The sequence below is a fragment of the Rattus norvegicus genome, chromosome 5 (genome assembly GCF_021556685.1).
Source record: "Rattus norvegicus strain SHRSP/BbbUtx chromosome 5, alternate assembly SHRSP_T2T, whole genome shotgun sequence".
Lineage (NCBI taxonomy): Eukaryota > Metazoa > Chordata > Mammalia > Rodentia > Muridae > Rattus > Rattus norvegicus.
In genome coordinates this window covers 138028437-138037500 of record NC_141538.1, presented here as the reverse complement: position 1 = coordinate 138037500, position 9064 = coordinate 138028437, and the positions used below count along the sequence as shown (strand labels likewise).

The 9064-nt window shown below is 44.9% G+C and overlaps 1 long non-coding RNA gene across 1 annotated transcript in view; it reads right to left on the bottom strand.

The window, feature by feature from the left end:
* LOC148006012 (uncharacterized) overlaps window positions 1-6567 on the bottom strand; it is a 20777-nt gene extending 14210 nt beyond the window's left edge. The window contains exon 1 of the long non-coding RNA XR_015620465.1: window positions 6371-6567. This is a non-coding gene — a long non-coding RNA (uncharacterized LOC148006012). The remainder of the gene's footprint in view (window positions 1-6370) is intronic.
* Between the last annotated feature and the right edge of the window lie 2497 nt (window positions 6568-9064).

Genomic DNA, 9064 nt, shown 5'->3' with positions numbered 1-9064 from the left:
TGTATAATAGGGACTTCATTCAATGCCTTGTTGAAGTAACTGGGCTTCCTTTAAAGAAAGCCTTGTTTTTTAGACACTTTCTTTCTTTCTACTTTTTCTAGTGAGGAAAGAACACAATGGATTCAAATAATCTACAGTCCTTGTCACAGCTTGTCACAAGCACCTGCCTCATCTTTTCAGACCAGAATGAACACACTCACATGCTCACACACACATTCATACACACTCATACATTCACATACACACTCACACTTTCATACACACTCACACATTCACATACACATTCACACACTCACACATTTACACACACACTCACACAAATACATTCCCTCACAAATACTCACACATTCACACACAAATACATTTCCTTACACACATTCACACACAAATACATTTCCTTACACACACTCACACACTCACACACTCACACACACTCTCACATTCACACACTCACACACACTCTCACATTCACACACTCACACACACTCTCACATTCACACACTCACACACACTCTCACATTCACACACTCACACATACATTCACACAAATACATTCCCTCACAAATACTCACACATTCACACCCACACACCCACACACCCACACATTCACACACTCATACATTCACACACTCACACACTCACACACACACATTCCACACTCACTCATTTTCTAACCTCAGAGCATAACCTCAGTCTGGTGTCCCAGGAATGTTTACTGGCAAGCTTTCTCTCTCTACATTTATTTCTTGGAAGAAAAACAAAACTCATTTTCCAAGGAATGCTACATCTTCAGATGCTGCTGAGATCAAGGGGAAGTCCTACTGTTAACCTTTAAAAAAAAGCTTTTTTGAAATTGTTTTCTTTTCCTTCTCATTTGACAAGAACGTGTATGTTTTCCCCTTTCCTTGCTGATCAGTCAGGAAGGGTGGTTTATTGATAAGGCTGTTTTTCAGACAAAGACAGCACTTAGGCATCTGGTCAACAGGTTGCTTATTGTAAACTTAAAGTTGTTTGGGCAACATTTACCTTGCTTTTCAAAATGCAGTTGTGAGTTGGGCATGGTGGCCTTTAATCCTAGCTCCCAGGAGGCAGAGACAGGCAGATCTCGGCTAGTTCAGGGCCAGCCTGGTCTACAGAGTGAGTTCCAGGACAGCCGGGGCTACATGACGAGACCCTGTCTCAAACAACAACAAAACCATTGTGTAATTGGGGATGGAGCATGGTGACAGAGCATTTATATAGCATGTATGAAGTCCTGGGCATGCGGGCACACACACACACTCACACACACACTCACACACACACACACACACTAGTTGTGGCAATCTGTACAGAGAATTAATACAAGGACGGAATATTCAAAAACATCAGCTTTGGGTTTGAACATAACAAATAAATACCTTAGTTTTCAAAATGCCCTAGAAGTTGAAGCACAAGGCATGCTTTAGAAAACGGTAAGAATATAATTATATAGCTGGAGAAAGGGGAAGGACCTTGGGAGCTTTCCGTGTCCTTTAAATCACAGAGCAGAAGAAGGCAGCAGTCAGCCTCCCATGCTGACTTTACGGAGCCGATGTACCTTAGCTTCGCCCAGAAGCGAGCCCATGGCTCTCGCTCCATTTCTTTTTTAAAATGAATTGCACGGATGCCTAGGTAATCCACCCCAGCCTGGCAGGTTCACCCGGGAGGAGCCTCAGTTACACAGATGATAATCTGGGGTAATCTGACCCCAGCGTAGGCAAGGCCTTGGTGTCCACCTTGCCTTGCTTTGGTGGTGCCGAGGATGTGGAGACCCAGGCTCTCACCCCATGCTGAGCTCATGCTGAACCAGCCCCTTGATACCAATTTGGGAAGATCCATTCCCCCTCCATTGGCTCCAAATCCAGCCCGAAATTTCAACAACTTTTTTTCTCTATGAAATTTGCATAACGATTTCACCCTAAGGGCTCTCAGTTCAACCAGGAGGAAAACTTCATGCCTTTCCTACACAGAAAGTTAAATCTAATTACAAATTTCCATTGTATTTTTACAAGCAGTTTAAGGTCCTACAGACAGTCCGGGAAGGTACCCAACAGACTGGAGAGACGGCCCAGAGGTTAAGAGCTCTTTCAGTCGGACCACAGTTCAGTTCCCAGCACCCACATCTCCAGCTACAAGGGACCTGACACAATCTCTGATCTCCATGGGCACCTCCACGCACGCGCGCGCGCGCGCGCGCACACACACACACACACACACACACACACACACGAATTTAAAAAAAAATCTAAACCCAATAACAAAAAGAAAGCATACAGGCATACAGGCTGGAGCGATTAAGAACACTGACTGCTCTTCCAGAGGTCCCGAGTTCAATTCCCAGCAACCGCATGGTGGCTCACAACCATCTGTAAGGCGACCTAATGCCCTCTTCTGGTGTGTCTGAAGACACCAACAGTGTACTTATATCTAATAAATAAATAAATCTTTTTTAAAAAAAGAAAGAGGGGTTGGGGATTTAGCTCAGTGGTAGAGCGCTTGCCTAGGAAGCGCAAGGCCCTGGGTTCGGTCCCCAGCTCCGGAAAAATAAATAAATAAATAAATAAATAAATAAATAAATAAATAAATAAATAAGAAAGAGAGCCCACAGCAGACCATGTCCTGTGTGTTCACAGAGAAGAATGGAATTCATCTTTCTGTGTTCTCTGTCCCGATGAACGCTAGAGTCACTTGGGAAACAGTGGACTCAGCCAATGGGATTTTGCTTTTTTAAACTAGAAGAAAAAATAGTAAGAAAATAATGTTCCAGAGTACAACTAAATCTGCCAGCGTGCCTTGGTGTTCTCATGTAAAGTGAATATCCTTGCCTTTTTCCAAGAAAATGCATACAGAGGGTGGAGTTGCCTTGTGAATTTTAGAAAGGTCCTTCCAGCCTAAAGTCATAAGAGACTGACCCCTGTTTTCTTCTAGCCCTTTGTTCGATTTGCTTTATTTGTTTAAATTTCCAACGTATTTGGGCTTTCTCTTGCTAGGTGATATAAAGATATTAAAGACAAACAAACAAACAGAGACTTGACAAGGCGTTGTGACATCTTTGTTAAAATGTCCAACTTTGGGCCCTGTACCTCACCTGGGCCGCAGAGTAGAGCTGGCCCCAAGGCTGTGAGCATAAGAGAGCTGCCCCCCCCCCAATCCCCTCATCTGGGGTTGCATGGGTGAGGGAGAGATACACCCACTCCTTCTGCAGTAGGGTACTGAGCTGGCCCTGAGATAGGAGAGCAGGAAAGCTGGTTCGGTCCCTCACTGGCTGCAGCACCAGAGTGGGCCTTGCATTTCCCCTGGGCAGCACAATAGAACATTTTCTGAACATTGTTTCCCTCTTTATTGATGTTCATTTTCGTATTTTCTCTTTGGCTCTACCCATCTATTTCTGTGCCAGTATCAAGTTTTCGTAATTATTAAGACTTTTGATATCTTTTATGTTGTGGCAAACACTGATGAGAAATACTTCAGAAACTAGTTACTTAGACTCAGAGCAACCATTGCTTGGCTAGCCTGGAACTGTATATAGACCAGGCTGGACCTGAACTTATTGTATCCCCTGCCTCTACCCAGTAAGTGCTGAGATTATGCGCATGAACTACCAAGCCAAGCAATTGTTTTGTTTCTCCAGTTTCTTTGTTTTGGTTGGGTTTTGTTGTTGTTGTTTTGTTTTGTTTTGTTTTGTTTTTTGTTTGTTTTTTGGTAGTACTGGTGATGGAACACTAGGTATTATGCATGCTGTGTGAGTATCTTACCCGTGAGCTACACCTCCAGGCTTTAAAAAAAGCATTCAATTTTTTGATACAGGGTCCCTTTACATGGGCCAGGCTGACCTTTAACCCTCTCCACAGCTCAGGGAGGTCTTTCATTTATGAAGCTCAGTCTCCTATGTGTCTGGGACTGTGGGTCTGTGTCACCGGGCTTCACTACAGCAATTGTCTTACAATGTCTTAGTGTCAGGAGTTGGAAGATCTGGGATGGTTCTGGGTCATTCTGTACCACTCTCATGGGACCATTGTCAGAGAAGAACTGGGAGTGAAACAGTATTAAGGAGTCTCTCTCTCTCTCTCTCTCTCTCTCTCTCTCTCTCTCTCTCTCTCTCTCTCTCTCTCTCTCCCTCTCTCTCCACCCCGCCTCCTCACAGCATGGTAGCCTCAGACTGTAGAAACAGCAGTTCAAGGTTACAGTGAAGTGCTTCCATGAACAAAAAATACCTTGCCTCTCTGAAATATATCACACTGTCTACACTGATGTGTGCACATTTTTATGGTTTGTATGTGCACACCCGTGCTGCACGTGCGTGCCCGTGAAGGCTAGAGCTGACAGCACACATCTTCCTTGGAAGCTCCCCACTTTTTATTTTTCAAGGTACCTTCTGAGATTGTCACTGGTTTTTGAAAAAGGATTTATTTCCTCTCTTATGAGTGTGCATGCTTTAGATGCATAGATGCACAGACCCTGCGTTCATGCCTGGTGCCCTCAGAGGCTAGAAGAAGGCATGGGATCCTCTGGAGCGAGTTACGGGTGGTTAAGAGTGCCCTGGTGGTGCTGGGAGCCTCAACTCCAGGTCCTCTGCAAGAGCAGTGCACACTCTCAACTCCAGCCCCTTCATCCTATTTTTTGAGACAGGGTCCCTCACTGAACCTGCGGAGCGAGCTCGTCTGGCTGGCCTCCAGGGCTCTGCCTGTTTTCACCTTTCCCGTGCTGGAACAACAGGCACATCTGTGGGTTTACACGGCGCTGGAGCATCTGACTCGGTTCCTCGGGCCTCGGTAGCAAGTGCTTTGCCAGATGAGCCCTCCTCCTAGCCACTGTTTACATTCTTCTGATTGTAAGTGAGTCATAATCCCATCCAAACCCAGGAGGCATGACTCCACGGCTCAGTGGGACAAAGGTCAAGAGTATGTTGTGAGAGAAACATTTGTGGGGCGAGTAAGATCCGCCGCCATATGCATCTTACTTTCTGATGGTGACAGAACACACACATACCAGTTTTCTGACATCTCTGTTTTCTGACCAGCCTTCTTCTTCTTTAAACATCTTTAAAAAATCACGTGTAGGGGTTGGGGATTTAGCTCAGTGGTAGAGCGCTTGCCTAGCAAGCGCAAGGCCCTGGGTTCCTCGGTCCCCAGCTCCGAAAAAAAAAAAAAAGAAAGAAAGAAAAAAATCACGTGTATATGTGTGCTGTCTGTTTGAGCACATGGAGGTCAGAGAAGGACACTGGGCCCCCCTGGAAATGGAGTCACCAGCTCATAACCACTCAGTCAGAATCAGTCTCCTGTCTTCTCCAAGACAGGTCAAGCTCTTTGTTTTGTTTTGTTTTGTTGTTTTGTGACAGGGTTTCTCAGTGTAGCCCTGTCTTTCCTGGAACTCACTCTGCTGACCAAGTTGGCCTTGAACTTAGACATCCACCTTTCTCTGCTTCCTGAGTGCTGGGATTAAAGGCGTGTGTCATTCTCTGAAACTCTAAACCGTCTACCTCATTAGCCAAGTAGAACATGCACCACCCACTAAGCCATATTACCCCTTCTTGGCTAGTCTGCTCAGAAGAAACTTGGCTTTTAAGTGGCCTTTCTCAAAAGTTGATGCTTCTTCAGGAGAGTCACTGGTAATTATATGCCAGCCTTTTCTTATTTCCATATCATATATTCAGTTCTAACTATGGAAAAGTTCCTGCTTTTTTTTTTTTTTTTTGGAAGGGTTTTCAGGGTTGGACATAAGGCATCACCATGGTCAGACTATGCTTTTTCACTGATACGCCCCTCCAGCCTCTATGCGAGGCTCACTGTTTTATGAATCAAACTGGGGATAAATACTGTATGCAGAGATGTGGGTTCTCACATGAGAAACACTGCTGCTATCCAGGTGGTAGGGGATTACAGTTGGAGACATCATTTTGAACTTACATTTAGTTTAATATGATACAAATAATTCCTTTCAGAAGCAGTAGTAGATACAGATATATACAAGAATTCATTCAGACACATAAACAGATTCGCGCACGCACGCACGCACGCACGCACACACACACACACACACACACACACACCTGTCCTCTGGCAACTAAGGGAACAGGAAAGCAATTGTAACCTCATAGCAATGAACATTTCTGAGACCAGAGTTTTGTGTCTGCCAAGGATTGGACCCAGGACGCCACCCATGCCAAGCCCACCGAGTAGCACCCCAAGTCCCTATTGTCACATAACCAGGTCTTTAGCATCGGTAGCCAGTTACTTCAAACTGAAACTTTCCCGAATGGAAAAGAGACTTTCATGGGATTTAGGAGGCTCCAGAAGTAGAGGAACTTACAAGACTCACAAAGAAAGAGTCAAAAATATAAAATAAATACCTGTGAGTTCACAATGCTGTAAATAAATGCTTAAGTAGGTAGAAAAAAAAAATCCCAAGGCCGATGAGAAGATTCAGCAGGTAAAGGTGCTTGCTGATAAGCCTGATGACCTGAGTGTTATCTGCAGGACCCATGGTGGGAAGACAGACTGACTCTTACCGACACTTGCGCCCTGGCACACACACTTTCTCTCTCTCTCTCATGTCTGGGTGTGTGTGCACACTTGCCAATAAATGAAGTCATAATTTTTAAAAAAAAAAAGAATTCCAAAGAATTTGTGTAACTACTTCTCCCTCATGGGAGAAATGCACAAGTCTCCACTCCTTATAAAGTATACTGTGGTAGGAAAACAAAATGACATTACAGTGGAGAAACCCGACAAATACTACTTCAACTCAGAGGTCAAGGTCAGCGGGGTCGTTATATTGATACTAAGCAGCCTTAAGATCACTTCACCCCCAGAAACTCGAAGAACCAGTCTAAACATGACCAAAACTACCAGGAAAATTCCAGTAGGGAGACATCCTATAAAATATTAGAGCAGTGCTCCTTAAAATTGCCAAGGTCACCCGAGCAAGGAAATCCAGAGGAACTTGTATCTAAGAGGCATTCGAAGGGACATGACAGCTCAACGTAATGTGGGAGTCTATGGAAAAGAGACATGGGGAGACAGGAAATCTGAATAAGCAATGGTCTTTAACAATAGGAGTCGACAGGGGTTCATGAGTTTTGGGAACTGTGCCACATTAATATCGAGTGACATTAATAGGGTAACCTATTAGAAAGGAACTCTGTACTATCTAAAAACTATTTGAAAAATAAAATCTTGCCTTCTTTCTTCTTTTTTTAAAAGATTTTTAATGTATCTGTGTGTGAGCCCGTATGAATAGATGTGCACCTTGTGTGTGCAGGAGCCCCGTAGAGGCCGGAGGAGGACATTGGGTTTCCTGGAATTGGAGTTGCACGCAGTTGTGAGCCACTATGTGGGTGCCAGAGCAGTGAGTATGCCCTCCTACCCACTCAGCCATCTCGTCCACCCCAAATGAAATCTTCCCTAAGTGCTATGTCTTCCAGCTAAGAGTGATAGTTACAGAAGCTGATAGGTCATGGCGGCTGGTAGTGTTAGCAATTGCCTCACGTCCATTGGCCCACTACCCTGGGACTGAGGAAACCCATGGGGCACTATGAACCTCATGCTTGCCATCTGCACTGTTTAAAAAAATAAAGGCCAGGTAAACCTGAGAGATGCTCCCTCCCTTCCACCTGACATACAAACTCAACAAGCCTTTGCCAACCGTCCCTCCTCACCTTCCTCCAGCATGAGTTCCTCCCCGACCCCTGTGGGGTCTTCTGTTCCTCCATCTCCTTAGTCTCCCGTTGCTGAGAAAGGAAGAGTGAAGTGACCAGATCAAAGGTGGAGGATAGTCTAGCATAAAGAAGAGTGGACTTAGCACCAAATAAACACACACACAGCAGATCTCCCACAATCTGGAGCCTTCCAAGTGCCCTAGAATCCAGTAAGACACAGAGTGGTCACATCTCACAAAGAAAGTCAAAACTACAACAGTAGCATTTCCAGCAATGTCTGTCCTTCCCATCACCACCTAAAGCCTGAAATCAGTCTGTAGGAAACATATAACTCTAACCTGGAAGTTGAAGGGTCTCGCTGTGTTGCTATGGACACTGGTACACACCAGGAAGATCTGTTGGAATTGCCCATGCAGAGTCTCTTCTCTCTATACCATGCATCTATGTAAAGATAGGGACCGTCTCCACCATCTTTGTTTCCACTTGCTTTGCTACATCACAGACATTCTCCTAACACAGTAGAGATTCCAAAAGCAAATTTAGCCCTCAACTATGACTTCAGTTGTCCACCCTACAACCTCCTGACCATTGCCCTGATAGACAAATGCCACTCAAAATGCCATCTGTGGTCCTGCCCCAGGCTGGGAAGCTACAAAGATGGGCTGAGATTTGGCTCCGCTGTACTCATCAATTCAACTCATCATTCAAATGCACATCAGCAGAACTGTGCAGACAAGACCCGATATTTAAGAATTTGAATGAGGCTGGACATGGTGGAGCATGCCTTTAACCTCAGCACTTGGAAGGCAGAGGCAGGCAGATCTCTATGATTCAAGGCTGGCCTGGTCTATGTAATGAGTTCTAGGACAGCCAGGGTTATATAGAAAGACACTGCCAAAGCTGGGGGGTAGGGGTGGTCATGTAGGGGTGGAGATATAGGGGTGAGTGCCAAATAAGTAGGCAATCCTCCCCTGGACCCCCTCCCACTCTCAGTTCTTCCTGGCTTTTTCTTTTTTCTTTTTCTTTTTTTTTTTTTTTCAGAGCTGGGGACCGAACCCAGGGCCTTGCGGTTGCTAGGCAAGCGCTCTACCACTGAGCTAAATCCCCAACCCCTGGCTTTTTCTTAATATCTTTGCTCTACTTAAAAATAAATAAACCAGGCTGGAGAGATGGCTCAATGGTTAAAAGTACTGATTGCTCTTCCAAAGGTCCTGAGTTCAAATCCCAGCAACCACGTGGTGACTCACAACCATCTGTCATGGGATCCGATGCCCTCTTCTGGTGTGTCTCAAGGCAGTACTTGCATATATAAAATAAATAATAAATCTTTTTAAAAATATATCTTTAAAAAAGAGCACCAAGTGCTCTTCCAGAGGACCCAGAGTC